This window comes from Vipera ursinii (genome assembly GCF_947247035.1).
Source record: "Vipera ursinii genome assembly, chromosome: Z".
Lineage (NCBI taxonomy): Eukaryota > Metazoa > Chordata > Lepidosauria > Squamata > Viperidae > Vipera > Vipera ursinii.
In genome coordinates, this window is record NC_139517.1 from 16,150,802 (window position 1) to 16,171,029 (window position 20,228).

Here is a 20,228-nt window from a genome sequence, read left to right on the forward strand (position 1 = left end):
GACTCTGCTTGCAATCTTCCTTCAGCTTTTTTTTTTGCTTTGTGGACCTGCAAAGATTGGAAATGTGAGGACTGGTTGCAAAATTAGTTTTTTCATCAGCGTTGCAACTGTGAACGGTGGCTGTATGAGACGGTCACTTGCTGAGGTTTACCTGCATGGCTTGTGAAAGGATTTGGCTTTCTATAAACAAAGTCAATGAAGGAAGACAGATTCACTTAAGATCTGCGGTGATTCGCTTAACAGCTGTGGCAAAGGTCGTAAAAACAGACACAGCTCAGTTTACAACCACCTTGCTTAGCAACAGAAATTCTGGCCCCAGTGGGGATCGTCACTTGAGGGCTATTTGTATTGACCAAACCCTAAAACAGACTTAAGGCTTGAATAACTGCAGAACCGCCTCTCCTGTTATGAACTTGACAGGTTACTTAGAAGCCCATTTGAAATTGTCTCTGTTGCCAGAAGCTTGACTACTAGTATGTGCCCTTCTGTTGTGGAGTGGTCACGCTACAGAAAGGGCCTCTCAAAGACTTGGCTTTGCTCCTTCCCATTACTCAAAGAAGAATATGGCAAAGTGCATCTTTTCACCAAGTTTTTAAGCTGTAAATCAGGGGTCCCCAACCTCTGGCTGCAGACTGGTACCGGGTCCATGGCCTCTAAGCAACCAGGCCATATAGGCGGGGAGTGAGCAAGTGAAGCTTCATCTAAGCATGCGCGGGATCTAGGATGTGCACAACACCATTCCCACCAATCCGTGGAAGACAATTTCCTTCCAAACATGATCCTTGATGCCAGAAAAGTTGTGGACCGCTGCTGTAAAGGGTTTCAGTGATAGAGAACTTATTCAAATTTCAATTGTATTGATTTTAACCGTTCTAAATCATTGTAAACCAACTTGAGTATTTCTACAAACCAAAAAGCCTGGATCAATTTTATAATAAAAAGCTAAATAAATATAAAGGAATGCTGTCTCATGAAATATTCATTCTGTACATCGGAATGTACTATATTAAGGAGAGTAGTTTAGCCTACTCCTTTGCCTGCTGTGCCATTTTTCTATTTGCAGAGTGATTTGAAAGACACCCACAGAAGCACTGACAGATGTGATTTTTTCCATTTATAGTCTGGAATGATGCATTTCATTCTAGCATCTCATATTGCTTGCAATATATACTGTAGGTGTTGTGATTCAGGGTCAGCCTGTGGGTTCGGCAGTTGGGTCGGACGACTCAGAGGAGGAGGAGGGGGGTGTTGAAGAGCTTGCTGAGGGGATTGGACAGCTTGATGAGAGCCCTCAGCCAGGCCCCTCCCACTTGGTCACCACGGAGACCCAGCTGTGTGAGCCTGACAGCGTGGATGAAGATGACAGCTGGCCCTGTTCAAGGACGCCCGACGCAGGAGGCAGTCAATTAGGAGTAAACAGAGGAAGGCAATGGGGCTTCTCGGAAGGAGGCAGAGAGAAGCCACGCCCTGAACTCTATATAAGGGGAATGTGTGGGGAGGGCTGGTTTGCTGAAGGCAACGGGATAGTTCATGTTTCTTTAAGCTCCTGTTTCTTGGTTTGTCTTGTTCCGTTTGTTTTTGTTGCAATAAATTTGGCAGGCGTAATTCCAGCCTCTTGCCGTTTGTAGAGGGGTTGTCCCTGCCTTTTCTGCAGGGCCGGTAGCAGGCTGGTACAGAACAATAGGCCCCATTCGTAAAAGGACTCCTTTCCCTAAGAATTCAGAAATTAGCCATCCTTGCACGAAGTATTTTAGAAACTAGGTCTAAACTAAAATATAAAATAAAATAAAATAAACGACAACTTTCTTACACTACTGTTACTTTTGTTCTGTCATCGTTCAGATAGGAGGGGAAAGTGCATAACTTCTCCATCTGCTCAAGGGAGACTCAGATGGATCGATAAGTTTTGCCTTTCACAATGAGACGAAGTGTCATGTCTAATAGCTGCGAGAATTACAGTTCACCGAAGCAGAAATGAAAACCTACTTAAAAGTCAGGCTGAGAGCAATTTTTTTTCAATTGAGTATTTTCCTTGAAATACTAAAGTCGTTTTAAATACGTCACCATTCCTTGTATTTTACAAGATCAGAAGAAAGTGTCAGGCCCTATTCTGAATGTCCTGTATTTATTGTGTCATTTTTATCCCTCTTTTCCTCAAAGAAGCCCCAAGGGGAGAGAATATGTTCAGAATATTTTCCCTCCCCTGTTAAGCTTATCTGTGAGATAAACTGATCGTTGGTGACTGAAATGATAGTTTGAGCGGGGATTTTTAGCTGGTTTTCCCTCATTCTAATCCAACTTTGAATAAACTGGGAGGGTGAAATGCAGCCAGCTTCCATGTTTAAAGGCGATCTTCTACCAAATACAGGCAGTCCCCACAGTTCAGCCCAAAATTTCTGTTGCTGAGTAAGACATTTTGCCTGATTTTATGACCTTTCTTGCCACGTGTATTAAGTGAATCACTGCAGTTGTTAATTTTGTAACACAGTTGTTAAGTGAGTCTGGCTTTCCCCATTGACTTTGCTTGTCGGAAGGTTGCAAAAGGGGATCACATGACTCCAGGACTCTGCAACCGTCATAAATATGGCTTTAATTGCCAAGCGTTTGAATTTTGAGCACATGACCACAGAGATGCCGTGATAGTTGTAAGTGCGAGGACTGATTCTAAGTCATTTCTTTTCAGTGCCATTGTAACTTTGAACCATCACTAAATGAACAGCTGTAAATCAAATACTTGTTCTCTGGCTGAGAAAAGCACTTTTGCTTCCCCCCCTTATTTTGGGCCTCCTTGGAGGCATCTAGCTATGAGGTAGCCGTTTGAGGTAACTCAGACAAAAAGCACTAACCACGAGCCCTAAGGCTACCTTTAAGAGTGGTCCTCAACCATCCATTTAGCGACTGTTCAAAGTTACTACGGCACTGAAAAAAGTGACTTACAACCGGTCCTTGCACTTACAACCATCACCGCGTCCCCATGGTTACGGGATCCAAATTCAGGCACCGGGCAGCCAGCATGCATTCTGTGAGGGTTGGAGAATCCTGCGGTCATGTGATTGCCACAACAAGCAAAGTCAAGGGGGAAGCTGGATTCGCTTAATGACTGCACTTAACAACTGCAGCTATTCCTTTAACAATGAGGCAAAAAAAAGATAATAAAATCCAGCACGGCTCACTTAACAACAGCCTTATTTAGCAACAGAATTTCTGGCTGCACTTTTGGTTGTACCTGCACTGTAAGGTCACAGTGACAGAATCTTGCAAATCTTGAAAGTATCTCTCCCAGTGGTGGGATTCAAATATGTGTGAACAACTGGTTCTCTGTGTGGATGCCGCTTCCGGAAAGCCGTCCTGGGCCTGGGCGACAAAAAATTAGCTACTGGTTCTGCCGAAGTGGTGCAAACTGGCTGAATCCCACCACGGATCTCTCCCCTTCTTTACTTTGCTGAAATCAAGGAAGGATGGTCCCTTCTGAGATGCTATCTCCCCCCCATCTCTATGTTGTTGTTGTTATTTGCGAAGTCGTGTCCGACCCATCGCAACCCCATGGACAACATTCCTCCAGGCTTTCCTGTCCTCTACCATCTTCTGGAGTCCATTTAGGCTCATGCCTATTGCTTCAGTGACTCCATCCAGCCACCTCATTCTCTGTCGTCCCCTTCTTCTCTTGCCCTCAACCTTTCCCAGCATTAGGTTCTTCTCCAGTGAGTCCTTCCTTCTCATTAGGTGGCCAAAGTATTTGAGTTTCAACTTCAGGATCTGGCCTTCTAAAGAGCAGTCAGGGTTGATCTCCTCTAGGACTGACCAGTTTGAACGCCTTGCAGTCCAAGGGACTCGCAGGAGTCTTCTCCAGCACCATAGTTCAAAGGCCTCAATCTCCATTCTGGACTCAGATTGCTCTCATCAGTCTATGCTGCAGCTCTTCCTTCTGTCTCCCAAGATGAAACCCGCCTATTATTAGACCCTGGAGGCAATTCTGAGGGCTCTTCATCTTAAATTCATTTGGATAAAAATAACAGATGTAGGAATTGTAGCAAAAGTTGGCTATTCAAGTATTTGTGCTGGTTCTAGTGAAGACCAACTCTTCAGTCAGAGGGAGAGAGAAATGCTACAGGTAGTCCTCGACTTACGAACACAATTGAGCGCACAATTCCTTCATTTTGTTAAATGAGTGATTTGTAAAATGAGTTTTGTGACCTTTCTTGCTACAGTGGTTAAGTGAATCACTGCAGTTGTTAAGTTAGTAACCTGGTTGTTAAGTGAATCTGGGTTTCCCATTGACTTTGCTTGCCAGAAGGTTGCAAAAGGGGATTGCACCATCATAAAGATGAACCAGTTGCCAAGCATCCGAATTTTGATCATGTGACCGTGGGGATGCTGCAATGGCCATAAATGTGAAAAAGAGTCATAAGTCACTTTTTTCAGTGCCTTTGTAACTTTGAATGGTCACTAACTGTTGTAAATCAAGGGCTACGTGTACTTTTTTTCCTTTGATTGCAGAGGCTCAAATCTGTTTGGAAGACGTCCATAAAGTGAGATGTTTATATGAGCACAACTGATCGGTGTATTTACTTTGCATATTTTTTCTTCCTTTCACTTCCCCTCCAAATGCCTAGGAAATCACCGTTATCCTGAGGTACAGATGTGCACAGCTGTAGGATCTCTCCTGTTTCCTATTACAAATGTGCCTGTTCCTTTATTAGAAGTGGGGAACGCCACTTGTGGGAATGAAGAAAAAGAAATTAAGATAATTTGAACCACTTAGATTTACTAGATTGCTCAAGGGCTTGCAATCTGAAGCCTCAGCCACCTCACTTTGGCTGGGCTGAATTTCCTGAAAGCACAGAAGACATGATTTGATTTCTTCCTCTGCAGTCACCAGCGTATTTACTGGGGAATAAAGCTTTGTGTGTAGCAGCATCTCCCCCCCACCATCTTTTTCCTCACAGGGGGCAGGTGGGGGAGAGAGCGCTGCTCCTTCGGAGGCTCCTGTCTTATTGTATAAATTTATGGAGAGAGAAGGAGGGAGGGAGAAAGATATGCTTCTTGGTTTCTGGAGAAATGGGGTGAGCATTGTCTGGCTATGAGCTAAATGGGAGGTTCCCTCCATTTCTAGGATGAATCACTCAGAAGTAATTTCCAAGAGTGCTGCTAATGGATTGCAGAACAGGAAAAGAAAAGAGGAAAAAAACAATTTTATGGCTGGAACCTTGGCCAGAGCCAAGGCAACCAGCTCAGCAGGATGGCATGTCAGCCCAAGGTTGCAGCTGCGTAGACCACAAAAAGAAAAAACAAAACAAAAGAAATTTCACCTTGAATGGAGGAGTAATCCATTTAATGGAAGATGATTGCAAAAATGTTTTGGCTGGTTAGACTTTGGACTAACCTTCTGAAGTAGGTCACTTATTTAAAAGCCTCGTAGGGAGGATTCCTGCCATGTCAGTGTTTCTCAACTTCAGCAAATTTAAAGTGTGTGGACTTCAGCTCCCAGAATTCCCTAGCCAGCACAGCTAGCTGGGGAATTTTGGGAATTGAAGTTTTCACACCTTAAAAGTTGCTAAGGTTGAAAAACTCTGCCTTCATTGTTAAATATCCTCTAGTGCTTTGCGATTTCAAACACAAGGGTTCAGCACAGAAAATTCTAGTGGAAAAAAATAAGAAGACGACACAATTTAAATGAGAAATTATAAGGATAAGGTTATTTTGTACCAGTAACCTCACTTCTTATATTACACCCCCTTCATTCCAGACTATATGAAATGGACTCTCTTGTTAAAAAAATAATATGCTAAAAAAATTGGTGCTGGCTACGCTAATCCAGAAAGCAGCTAAGAAACCATAATGGCCAGATTCACATGTAAGAAAGATTAAATGAAAAACAAAGAAAGCATATTATTACTAAGTGCAGTGTGGAAACTCAATCTCTATTTCATAGATGAATGCAATGTCATGACTCAAGCTTTCTCCTCCACCTCTTGAAAATTATCTTTTTTCCAGTCGCTATAAGACAAAAATCCTCTCAGACATGTCTAGCCAAGCCACGTTCTCAGAACATGGTGCCATAGCACCACCTGCTGGCTAGAGTTTCATAATCCATATTTTTGAATTATTGTGATATGAGCATGCTTGAATTAACATTTTGCAGGTAGGTTGAATTTAATTTGTTTTTAGGGTGGCTTTAAAATCATTCTTGAGCTGTGTACATTGGAGCGGACTAAGATTTTGAGGGCTGGGTGATAAAATGCAGGCATTGGGAAAATAATAAGTGAGGCTAAGATTTGCAAAAATTAAAAATGCTTTAAAAGATGGGTCTTCAAACTTGGCCCTTTTATGACTTGTAGACCAACTCCCAGAATTCCTCAGCCAACGTGCCTGGCTGAGGAATTCTGGGAGTTGAAGTCCACAAGTCATAAAAGGGCCAAGTTTGAAGGCCTCTGCTCTAAAACACCAGAAAACTGCTTAATGATCCCCAAACGGCATCCTATGGAAGGCTTTAGTAACAGTAACAGTATAATAGAGTTGGAAGGGACCTTGGAGGTCTCCTGGTCCAACCTTCTGCTCATGCAGAAGACCCTATGCCAGGGGTAGGCAACCTTGGCTCTTTTATGACTTGTGGACTTCAACTCCCAGAATTCCTCAGCCAGTCAAGCTGAGGGGAAAGGGAGAGGTTTCCAAGCTGAGCCATGCTGGCTCAGGAATTCTGGGAGTTGAAGTCCACGAGTCATAAAAGAGCCAAGGTTGCCTACCCCTGCCCTATGCCATTCCAGACAAATGGCTGTCCAATCTCTTCTTGAAAACTCCAGTGATGGAGCACCCACAGTTTCTGAAGGCAACCCATTAATTGTTCTCACTGACAGGAAATTCCTCTTTAGTTCTAGGTCAGATCTCTCTTTGATAAGTTTCCATCCATTACTTTTGTCTTGCCCTCAGGTGCTTTGGAGAATAGATTGTCCCACTGTTCTTTGTGGCAGCCCCTTAGATACTGGAATGCTGCTTTCATGTCACCCCTGGTCCTTGCCGTCATTAGACTAGACATACTGAGATTCTGCAACCATTCATGTTGTTTTAGCCTCCAGCCTTCTAATCATCTTTGTTGCTCTTCTCTGCACTTTCTAGACGAGTCTCAACAGCTTTTTTATATCACAGTGACCAAAACTTGGATGCGGTATTTCAAGTGTGGTTTCATCTGTTCATCATAAAGTGTTACTATCACTTCATGTGATCTTGATACTATTCCACTGTTGTAGGACTGCATTGACTTTTTGGCAGCTGCAGTACAATGCTGGCTCATATTTAAGCGGTTGTCCACCAGGATTCCTAGATCCCGCTCACAGTTACTGCTGTTGAGCCAAGTATCACCTATTCTATATCTGTGCATAAGTGTAAAACCCAATCCCCTCATCTAAATCATTTATGAAGAAGTTGAAGAGTACTGGGCCTAGGAGAGAACCTTGGGGTATCCCACTGCATGCTTCCCTCCATGTAGATGCAGTTTTATTAATAGCTACAAGTTGAGTGCAGTTTGTCAGCCAGTTACAAATTCATCTGGTAGTTGTTATGTATGCAGGCACCTGCATAGCAACAGCCACCAGGGGGCGATGGCCTGAACAGTTTCAGCGGGAAACCTAGGGCCAACCCCATTGGCTGTCCGCCTACCTGGCTAGGTATTTAAGGAGGCCAGGTAACCCTCATTTCCCAGCACGCTACCCCCCCTAATAAAGAGCTGAACACGTACTCCGGCTGGCGTCTCTTCCTTGCGTCGGACCCACTACATTACAGTGGCGACGAAGGTGGGATTTGCTGCTGACAAGGAGCTGAAGTCACTTGGGGAGCGCACTGCACGCTGAAGGAAGGAGGAATCTTCCCATCCTCCCAATGTGACCACCAGCCAACCGGACCACGCCGGTCACCGCATCCGCGACTCAAGACCCGAAACCAACACCGCGATGGCAAGGGCCGGACAACCCCGTGAGTTCGACACCCGCCACCCCGAGACATGGGCCCGGTACCTGGCTCACGCCGAACTGTACATGCGTTTCAACCAGATCTCGGAGGACGGCGTGAAGGCGGCAGCCCTGCTCTGCATCGGGGGACCCACACTCCTAGAGATCACTGCGAACCTGTTCGCCCCAGAGGCCATCAACACCGTCACGTACTGGGACCTCGTTGCCAAGCTCAACGCCAACTTCCGTTCCCGGCGGTCCAAATTGGCCGCGAGGTCGCAGTTCGAAAAAAGGGACCAGCGCCCCGACGAGTCCGGTGCCGAATTCCTCGCCGCCCTATGAGAAGCCACCATTGCCTGCAAGTTTTCGAACTTGGAGGAGCGGCTAAGGGACCGGCTGGTTTGCGGCCTACGAGACAGGCGGCTGCAAGAGCACCTGTTCGAAAGAGAGGAGGTTTCGCTCCAGGAAGCCGAAGACGCCATCCTGGCCCACGAAGCAGCCTGCGGGGCCGTCCAAGCAGTCCAGGAGACCAGAAACGACAGCCAGGCAGCCAGCATCCACCGGCAGGTCACCACAGCCGAGGACGAGCAGAGCATCAACCTCCTCCAGCGGAAGTCGACCCCTGACTAGTGAGGCAGACTCCCAGACAAGCCCAGGCCCTCTAGCAATGCCACCAACCTGCAGAAGTGCGCAGGGTGTGGTGGGAACGATGTGCGCAGCCTCTGTAAGTTCCGGTCGGCCACGTGTCGGGCCTGCAAGAAAACAGGCCACATAGCCATGGTCTGTCGTAGCTGCCGCCCCCGAGAAGAGATCCACGAGCTACAACTGGAGGAATTGCCGTTTGAAGGTACTGGGGCCCCGACCAAAACGCGAATTGGCTATGTTGAGAGCCGGCTGGCCATTAACCACACAAGTAGCCGCTGGCTGCTCAAACCCAAAATTAGACTAACAATCCACTTGCAAGGCGTTCCTTGCAGCATGGAGCTTGACTCCGGATCCACGGTCTCCATCATTTCAGATGAGACCCTTAGCTATATTAATAGCCGGAGCAAGCAGTGGATTAAATTATGGCCTACAAATTTAACCCTGACCGACTTCCAGAATTCGCCGGTCAAGGTAAGGGGGGAGGCTACCATTTCGGTGGGGTTTAAGGGTCGCGAAGAGCACCTGGAGGTTGTAGTGGTACAGGGCCAGAGAGCCAGCCTGGTCGATCTAGACTGGTTTGAGGCCCTGGGAATCACAGTCTCTGGGATCCACCGGATCCAGGGAGACTCCGTTGAGGCCGTCTGCAAAGAGTTCGCAGACGTCTTCGACGGGACACTGGGCAGGTACACAGGGCCCCCCATCTTGTTCAAGCTTAACTTGAACGTTCCCCCTGTGAGGGTCCGGCCGCGGCGAGTCCCCTTCGTGCTCAAACAAAAGATCGAGTGCGAGCTGGACAAGCTGGTGGCTCAGGGAATCTTAGATCCCGTAGATGTGGGGGAGTGGGAAACCCCAATCGTCACCCCGCTCAAATCCAACAGGGAAATAAGGATCTGCGCCGACTACAAGTGCTTGGTGAACCGCACTTTAAATCCGCACGCTTACCCGGTCCCCACGGTCAGCCATGTTCTCTCTTCCCTCCAAGGCGGCGCCATCTTTGCAAGGTTCGATCTTGCACAGGCGTACCAGCAACTCACGGTTACTAGGGCAACAGCTGACATTCAGACCATAGTAACACACAGGGGAGCATTCCGGGTGAACAGGCTGCAGTTTGGGATTAGCGTAGCTCCTGGCATTTTCCAGGAAGTTATGGAGAAAACACTCAGGGGCATCCCAGGAGTCTGCCCCTATTTTGATGACATCCTGATTGCAGGAGCATCAGCAGATGAGCTGGCAGGTAGGCTGAGGGAGGTACTGTCCAGGTTGCGCACAGCTGGCCTCAAACTAAAGAGGGAGAAATGCAGCATAGGTGTTCCCTCCACAGAATTCTTGGGATTCAGGGTAGATGCCAAGGGAATCCACCCCACAGAGTCCAAGGTGAGGGCAATCAAACTGGCACCCACACCCAAGAACAAGGCGGAGCTACAGGCATTCCTGGGCCTATCATGCATTCCTTCCACACCAGGCAGCCATTGCAGAGCCACTTCACAGGTTACTGGACAAGCAGGCAGCATGGGTCTGGACTTCCGCCCACGACCAAAGCTTCAGGGCTTTAAAAGCACTACTGTCGGATAAGTCCACAGTAACCCATTTCATCGAGACAAAGCCCAATTGCATCGCATGCGATGCATCCCCTTATGGTGTGGGCGCAGTACTCAGTCACCTCGAGCCTAATGGGACTCAAATCCCCATAGCGTACTATTCCAGGACGCTGTCGGGAGCAGAAAGAAACTACGCCCAAATTGATAGGGAAGCCCTGGCAATCATGGCAGGAATCAAAATGTAAAGGTAAAGGTAAAGGTTCCCCCGCACACGCGTGCTAGTTGTTTCCGACTCTAGGGTCCAGTGCTCATCTCTGTTTCAAAGCCAAAGAGCCAGCGCTTGTCCAAGGACGTCTCTGTGGTCATGTGGCCGGCATGACTAGATGCCAAAGGCGCACGGAACGCTGTTACCTTCCCACCGCAGTGGTCCCTATTTTTCTACTTGCATTTTTACGTGCTTTCGAACTGCTAGGTTGGTAGAAGCTGGGACGAGTAACAGGTGCTCACTCTGCTACACGGCACTCGGGATTTGACTCGCCAAACTGCCAACCTTCTGATCGACAAACTCAGCGTCCTAACCCACTGAGCCACCATGTCCCTTAAAGAATCAAAAAGTTCCACGATTATCTGTATGGCAGGGAGTTCACTGTCTACAGGAACCACAAACCACTCCTGGGCCTGTTCACAACGGACAGGCAGACGCCCCAAATTCTGTCCCCCAGAATGCTCCGGTGGTCCATCTTCCTTGCAGCTTACAATTGCAAGCTGGTGCACAAGCCAGGGAAGGAGATGGGCCATGCAGAGGGCCTAAGTAGGCTACCTATTGACACCACTGAACCAGACCCGGCACCAGCAACACAGATCCTAGCCCTGCAGGAACTACCAGAATGCCCACTCCATGCCAAGGACATTGCCAGAAACACAGCCACCGACAACATCATGAGCAGGGTACATTCATGGGTTTGCACAGGGTGGCAGGACAAGTCCCCGGGGCCTGAGTTCCAGGCCTATTTCAACAGGCGTCACGAGCTCTCCACGCACAGGGGTTGCCTCCTCTGGGGATCCAGGGTCATCATCCCCACCGCAGTCCGGGGCAAGGTATTGGACTCCTTACACGAGGGACACCCGGGGGTGGTTAGGATGAAGGCACTGGCCAGAAGCTACCTCTGGTGGCCAGGGCTGGACAAGGACATTGAGGAACGGGTCAAGGCCTGTTACACGTGCCAGAGATCCAGGCCAGAAATGCCACATGCACCAGTACACAGGTGGGAGGCCACAAACACACCCTGGTCCCGCATCCACATTGACTATGCAGGGCCATTTCAGGGCCAACTGTTCTTAGTAGTAGTGGACAGCCACTCCAAGTGGTTGGAGGTAGTCCCTGTTCCCAACATGACCTCGGGTAGGACAATCCAGGTGCTCAGAGCTCTCTTTGCCACACACGGCCTCCCCGACGTAATTGTGTCTGATAACGGGCCTCAGGTTACCGCTACTGATTTCCAGGCGTTCTTGAAGGCGAATTGGATTAGGCACGCCACCTCTGCGCCCTTTCATCCATCGACTAACGGGCAAGCTGAACAGATGGTAAGGACGACCAAAGACGCACTCCGGCGCATCATCAGCGGGGACTGGCATCACAGACTGGCGAAATTTCTACTTGCCCAACACACTCCACCATGCGTTGCTACCGGAAAGAGCCCAGCAGAACTTTGATGGGGATGGCGTCTCATCACCAAGCTGGACCGTTTACACCCGGACCAAGTAGCAGCAGAGACGGATAGACCACCACCATCATCATCATCATCACCAGCACACAGGGTTCTCAACGTGGGGGACCTGGTCTGGGCAAGGAACTACGGGGCAGGGCATCCATGGATTCCGGGGACAGTGGTTGAGAAAACTGGACCCCTCTCTTACATCGTGGGGGTGGAGGGGGACAGACACATAAGGCGTCACATTGACCAGCTCAGAGGAAGGGTCCCTGAGTGCACCACACACGCCCGACAGAACAGCCACACCCCAGGGGAGGTCAGCCCAACTGAAAACAACCCAGAACCGGAACCAGAGGAGGAGGGCCTCCTGCAACCAGCTCTGCTCAACCCAGCACAGAGGTTTCACGAACTGTCTGTCCAAGCACAGGGCCAAGCCACACCCAGACGGTCCACCCAGCCCCACAGGACACCTGCCTATTTAGCGGACTATGTGTGCAAGTGACCACCCCACAGTTGCCTTGTATTAACACACAGTGTATATAGTTATAATGTTGTTTATAGTGTATGTGGTTCTTCTCTAAGGGGGGAGGGGTGTTATGTATGCAGGCACCTGCATAGCAACAGCCACCAGGGGGCGTTGGCCTGAACAGTTTCGGCGGGAAACCTAGGGCCAACCCCATTGGCTGTCCGCCTACCTGGCTAGGTATTTAAGGAGGCCAGGTAACCCTCATTTCCCAGCACGCTACCCCCCCCCCAATAAAGAGCTGAACACGTACTCCGGCTGGCGTCTCTTCCTTGCGTCAGACCCACTACATTACAGTAGTGATGCTGTCTATTCCTCATTTTCCTATCTTATCAAGAAGTGGGCTGTGATTTACTTTGTCATATGCCTTACTGAAGTCCAAGTATACCATGTCCACAGCATTTCGCTGGTCCACTAATTTAGTCACTTTGTCAAAGAAACACAGTAAGGTTTGTCTGATATGATCTATTGTTGACAAACCTATGTTGGCTTCTAGTAACAGCTTTGCTCGTTTCTAGGTGTTCGCAGAAGCATTGCTTGGACAGATGAGAGAAATGGGAATGCCTGTCAAATCTTCAAAGCAGCAGCACTGTTGTTCTGCAGATTTCATTCTAGAAAATCATTTTTGCATTCATCCTTTCTGTAGCTTGTGTAGATAATCCTGTAGGTCTCCAGATTGGACTGCAGTCTTCAGATATGACGCAGGAACATATACAGAGCTAAAAACCAGCCTTTTCCTTCCTGGATCTGCATTTGAGTTAATTTCTGAGCCTACATTTCCAATGCATAAAGTAGTTTCAGACTTCTCAATGAATAGTCCTGTAGCTCTACTATTAAGCTAGAAATTAGAAAATCAGATTTTTGTGGGAAGTTCCTGATAGATATGGGTTTCTCACCTGATCCCCTGGGGGTGATTCATAGTTACCACTGTTGGCTACTTCCAAGTCTGACTTTACATATGTATAGGAGACAGCAGAATTTTTTTTTTAAAAAAAAAGCATTTGAATGTCGAAGGCTTGTTCGGAATCAGCAGAATCTGGTCCAACATAATGCACTTGTGTTTACACAGGATAGGAATTATTCCCCCCGCCGCACCCCCCCCCCCTCTGCAAAGACAGAGTCTTTGACCTCGTGGTCTGCAGTCACGAATATGGTCAACCACCTCAATGCAAATCTATGAATGTAACCGTTGTCCAGGCCAAATCTGGTTGTTTATCCAGAGATCCTTCACCTGAGGTCAGACTGGTCCTTTAGGAAACCTTTCCAAAGAGCTATTGGGAAGTAGTTGACCTACTCTTGGGCAATGGAGTCCCACCCCCTCAATTCCCCATTGATTTCATACTTTGTTCCTTTACTTTGGGCTTGTAAATCATTAATAAGCCCAAGGACAGAATTGGAAACTGCTGGAAAGGCTTCTGTCAGATGTCCTACCTACACCAATTTGCTAAGAGCCAAGAGTAAGACTTTTTATCAACAGCTAGAGTAGCTGCCTTCTGCCAAACAGGAATTCTGTGAGTTGTAATCCAGCACATATGGGGAGCACCAGGCCGTAAGCTATTCTTCCAATTATTGCATTACTTAGAACTAACAAGCATCAGGAGACCTTGCCTTTAAATCCTCCTCCTCCTTAGCCTGGCTGATTAACTCTTCCAGCTGTAGATGGTAGAGAAGGTCAAAAAGTAAAAAACGTCCCCAAATGGTATAGCAAGACCACTTCATTGGCTTGCAAGATGACAAGGCTAAGCAGTGTCGATATAAGAAAAGGAGTACAAGAACATGCCCAGTTTCTCTTTGTGTTGATAGGAGATGGTTTCCCATTTTGACATGTCCACCAAAGCATCGGAATGCTTACATTTTCAGGATGTTTTTCTGCATGGGATTGTGACTTATCAAAACTTGTTCTGGGAAACTGTATTTGCTTATTGCATAGCCTGGGCATGTTGCATTAGATCAGCTCAGCTAATGACCTTCAGATATGCTTGCTATTCCTCCCCTTCTCGTGTGGAGTTCAACTGACTTCCTAAAATCCTTCAGGGCTCTGTTCTGCAGACAATTTCCAGCCGTTGTTCTGTCCTCTATTTATCTAGATTGCATGGACAAGACTATCTTGGCTGACTGCCTCCCCAGATATGTCAAGCTGACTCCCATCATCGTTTTCCATGCTGGCTGGGAATTGTGAGTGCATATCAAGGGCAAGAGATTATAAAAACTAGCGCTCTTATTTTTTGTACCAATCATTCTCTTACATGTATTTTTTTTTCTCATGCATGGTTTATGTGGTGTCATTGTTCTACCAAACATCCTTTTTCATATGTTCAGTTATAATTCCACATGCTTGACAGAATAACAGAGTTGGAAGGGACCTTGAAGGTCTTCTAGTCCAACCCCCTGCTCAGGCAGGAAACTCTGTAACGGGGGGTTCCCAACCAGGGGTGCGAGACGATACTGCAGGGGGTGCGAAAACTTGGTTTTTCAAAACTACAGTATAGTTATATGCATAATTCATTGCCATTATTTTGAACTTGTGTAAGGGGTGTGAGAATATATCAAAAGCGTTCTAGGGATGCGGGATATAGAAAAGGTTGGGAACCACATTTCAGACAAATGGTTGTCCAATCTCTTCTGGAGCATTCACAACCTCTGAAGGCAAGTTGTTCCACTGATTAATTGTTCTAACTGTCAGGAAATTTCTCCCAAGTTCTAGGTTGCTTCTCTCTTCCATCCATTCTTGTCCTGCCTTTAGGTGCTTTGGAGAATAGCTTGACTCCCTCTTCTTTGTGGCAGCCCCTGAGACATTGGAACACTGCTATCATGTCACCCCTCGCCCTTCTCTTCGTTAAACTAGACATACCCAATTCCAGCAAATTCAGTATGATTGTATATTAAAAAATAGTTTGGATTTCATTCTGTAATTTAATAGATGTATTGGCCAACCATCTCCTATCCATCATTCTGGGCAGCCAACAGTTAAAAACAAAAACAGAGGAAAAAACAACCAACCACAGAAACAGCATTATACAGAATGTTCTCATGGCACGGACTTTGCTTAGCCCAGCGATGTGTTCTGGAGCAGGGTGGCTTTCCAAGTTTGCAATGTTAGCTTTTTGATAAGTAGTGAGACTCCTTGAAAAGCAGAAGGTTGGCAGCCAATCCAACTGTCTGGTGAACTCCTGGCAAAATATGTTTGGATAGGGAGGATGAGGACCAGGCTGTGTTTTCCAAGGTAACTTAAACTCCTCCCCTAGGAAGCTCATTAAGCCAACCCAGGGGTCTCCAAACTTGGCAACTTTTGAGATTTGTGGACTTCCAGAATTCCTCAGCAAGCCATGGTGGTGATGATGCTCTAAGAGAGTGGTGCCACTTTTTCATTCATCAGAATGAAATAAGCTCAGGGGCATATGGGGAAATTATCAATGAGTTTGATGCAGCTGTCTCCTTTATTATTATTATGGTACATTGCTGTCCATTCAGACTGGATCTGGCATTTTTATCCACCTATCAACTCCTATCCCAAAACCTGGGATAGGCAGATGTGGATGTTTGATGGTGCTAGAGGTATAATAATAATAATAATAATAATAATAATAATAATAATAATAATAATAATAATAATAATAATAATAATAATAATAATAATTAGTAGTAGTAGTAGTAGTAGTTGGAAGAGACCTTGGAGGTCTTCTAGTCCAAACCCTTGCTCAGGCAGGAAACGCTATACCATTTCAGATAAATGGTTGTCTAGTCTCTCCTTAAAAACTTCCAGTGTTGGAGCACCCACAACATCTGGAGACAGGTTGTCCCACTGATTATTTGTTCTCGCTGTCAGGAAATTTCTCCTTAGTTCTAGATTGCTTCTCTCTTTGATTACCGTATTTTTCGGCGTATAAGACGACTGGGCGTATAAGATGACCCCCCAACTTTTGAGATGATTTTCATGGGTTAAAAAGTCATCTTATATGCCAGAAAATACGGTAGTTTCCATCCATTCTTGTCCTGCCTTTAGGTGCTTTGGAGAATAGCTTGACTCCCTCTTTGTGGCAGCCCCTGAGATACTGGAACACTGCTATCATGTCACCCCGATTCCTTTTCTTCTTTAAACTAGACATACCCAATTCCAGCAACTGTTCCTTATATGTTTTAGCCTCCAGTATGGCATTCTGTGACATTTCTTATCATCCTTTTCCAAGCAGTTTCAGTGCTCTTCCTTATCTCACTTTCCATTCATCTGTTGAGAAATTAAACTATCATCTAGTGCTTTTTCATACCGGAGTCATTCTATTGCTGTAATTCTTCTACTTTATCTCTCTTCTTTTTTCTTGCCTTTCATTGATGTTTTTCCCCTTCAGGTTTCACTTTTGACAATAATAAGCCTTAGTCCCTTACTAAGAATTTCTCATTCTTGCACCCTTCCCTTAGTTTTTCATCATAATCAAATTGATCCTGTTTTTAGCATCATATGGATAGTCCTTGATTTATGAACAAGAATAGAATAGAATAGAATAGAATAGAATAGAATAGAATAGAATAGAATAGAATAGAATAGAATAGAATAGAATAGAATAGAATTGGAAGGGACCTTGGAGATCTTCTAGTCCAGCCCGCTGCTCAAGCAGGAGAATCTACACCATCTCAGACAGGTGAATGTCTAGTCTCTTCTTAAAAATCTCCAGTGATGAAGCACCCATGATTTCTGGGGGTAGGATCCATGCCTGATTTTATAACCTTTTTTTGCCATAGTTGTTAAGTGAATCACTGCAGTTAAGTGAATTGTAGGGTCATTAAGCAAATCCAGCTCCCCCCATTGACTTTGTCAGACGCTGGCTAGGAAGGTCCCAAAAGGTGATCAAATGACTGAGAGGCTGCAACAGTCACAAATACATGTTGGTTGCCAAGCACCTGAATTCTATTCATGGGGCTGTGGGGATACTGCAGTGGTCATAACAGCGAGGACCAGTCTGAAGTCACTTTTTCAGTGCCTTTGTAAATCTGAACGGTTGCTAAATGAATTGCTTTTAATCTGGCTACTTATTCCTTTGCTATCCATGCCAAAACCTTTTTTATACTTTGGTTTTCAGGTAGGGGTGAGGTGGCAGGAGGTGTGTTTGGAAAACCTCTGTAAAATCTTTCTTAACACAATGCCTGTCCATAAATCCTGATCTGCAGCTTCATCTCCCCAGCTGCTCTACTGTAACGCATTTCCATCTGTTGGTGATTAGAGCCACAGCCCAACACATCTAAGCAGCAATCTGGATGGAAAAGATTGTGAAAAAGAAGTTTCTGGGCAGTTGACTGCAGTTTATGAAACTTTCCACCTCCCATCTCCTGTATACAGGTAGTCCTTGACTTACAGCCATTTGTTTAGTGTTTAGGTTACAACGGCACCGAAAAGAGTGACTTTTGACCATTTTTCACACTTACAACCATTGCAGCTACCCCACGGTCACGTCAACAACATTTGGATGCTTGGCAACTGGCTCATATTTGTGACGGTTGCAGTGGTCACGTGATCACCTCCTGCGACCTTCTGACAAGCAAAGTCAATGGGGAAGCCAGATTCACGTAACAACCGTGTTGCTAACGTAACAACTGCTACGATCCGCTTAAAAACGGTGGCAGGAAAGGTTGTAAAATAGGGCAAAACCCACTTAACAACTGTCTCGCTCAGCAACATAAATTTTGGGCTCAGTTGTGGTCATAAGTCAAGGACTACTTGTATGCAATTTGCAGAGAAGATACATGCACTCATCATGGATGGAACCTTCTCAATCATGAGGAATAATCATAAAGATTAAGACCTCCAAGGTCCCTTGCAATTCTTTTATCCTGTCCTTTTATGAATTCTGGGGTTGTTGTTGTTGTAGGGCTTCATAGAACCGGTCAATTTCATCCTCTTCAGCACTGGTGGTTGGGGCATAGACTCGGATTACTGTGATATTGAATGGTTTGCCTTGGATTCGAACTGAGATCATTCTGTCATTTTGAGGATTGTATTCCAGTATTGCTTTTCCTACTCTTTTATTCACTATGAAGGCTACTCCATTTCTTCTGAGGGATTCTTGCCAGCAGTAGTATACCTGATGGTCATCTGAATTAAATTCACCCAGTCCTGTCCATTTTAGTTCGCTGATTCCTAAGATGTTGATATTCAGTCTTGTCATCTCTTATTTGACCACGTCCAGCTTGCCTTGATTCATGGATCTTACATACTAGGTTCCTAGGGAGAAAAAATCTTTACAGCATCGGACTTTCCTTTCACCACCAGACAAATCCACAGCTGAGCGTCCTTTCGGCTTTGGCCCAGTCGCTTCATTCTTTCTGGCGCTACTAGTAATAGCCCTCTGCTCTTCCCCAGTAGCATATTGGACGCCTTCCGACCTGAGGGGTTCATCTTCCAACGTCATATCGTTTTGCCTTTTGGTACTGTCCATGGGGTTTTCATGGCAAAGATACTGGAGTGGGTTGCCATTTCCTTCTCCAGTGGATCACGTTTTGTCAGAACTCTCTGCTATGACCTTTCCGTCTTGGGTGGCCCTGCACGGCATAGCTCATAGCTTCATTGAATTATGCAAGCCCCTTTGCCACGACAAGGCAGTAATCCATGAAGGGGATTGCTGGGGCTACGAGATCAATATTCTTGGAGCATGGCGTCCAGCATGGGTTTATAATGCTTTCACCCGCCCAGGGTCATGTGATCACCATTTGTGACTTTCCCACAAGCTGGCTTTGATAAAGCAAAGTCAATGGGAAATTGGATTTGCTTAATGACCATATGATTCACTTAAGAACTGCAGTGATTTGCTTAAAAATTGTGGCAAAAATATCAAATTGGACAGGAGTTATTTAGCAAGTACCTTGCTTAACAACAGAAATTCTGGTCCTAATTGTGGACGTAAGTCGAGGACTACCTATATCCAGTACTCAGCTGCTAAAAACAACCAACCATAGAAACAGCATTATACAGAATGTTCTCATGGCACGGACTTTGCTTAGCCCAACGATGTGTTCTGGAGCACTGTGCCTTTCCAAGTTTGTAATGTTAGCTTTTTGATAAGTAGTGAGATTCCTTGAAAAGCAGAAGGCTGGCAGCCAATCCAACTGATACTGCTGATAGAGGGATGTCTGGTGAACTCCTGGCAAAATGTGTTTGGACAGGGAGGATGAGGACCAGCCTGTGTTTTCCAGGGTAAGCTGAACTCCTCCCCTAGGAAGCTCATTAAGCCAACCCAGGGGTCTCTAAACTTGGCAACTTTGAGACTTGTGGACTTCAACTCCCAGAATTCCTCAGCAAGCCATGGTGGTGATGATGCTCTAAGATGGCCTGCATAGGAGAGTGGTGCCACTTTTTCATTCATCAGTATGAAATAAGCTCAGGGGCATATGGGGAAATTATCAATGAGTTTGATGCAGCTGTCTCCTTTATTATTATTATGGTACATTGCTGTCAGCCAGATGTTCAGACTGGATCTGGCATTTTTATCCACCTATCAAGTCCTATCCCAAAACTTGGGATAGGCAGATGTGGATGTTTGATGGTGTTAGAGGAATAATAATAATAATAATAATAATAATAATAATAATAATAATAATAATAATAATAGTAATAATAATAATAATAGTAATAATAATAATAATAGAGTTGGAAGAGACCTTGGAGGTCTTCTAGTCTAACCCCTTGCTCAGGCAGGAAACCCTATAGCATTTCAGACAAATGGCTGTCCAGTCTCTTCTTAAAAACTTCCAGTGTTCGAGCACCTACAACTTCTGGAGGCAGGTTGTTCCGCTGATTGATTAATTGTTCTAACCGTCAGGAAATTTCTCCTTAGTTCTAGGTTGCTTCCCTCCTTGATTAATTTTCATCTGTTGCTTCTTG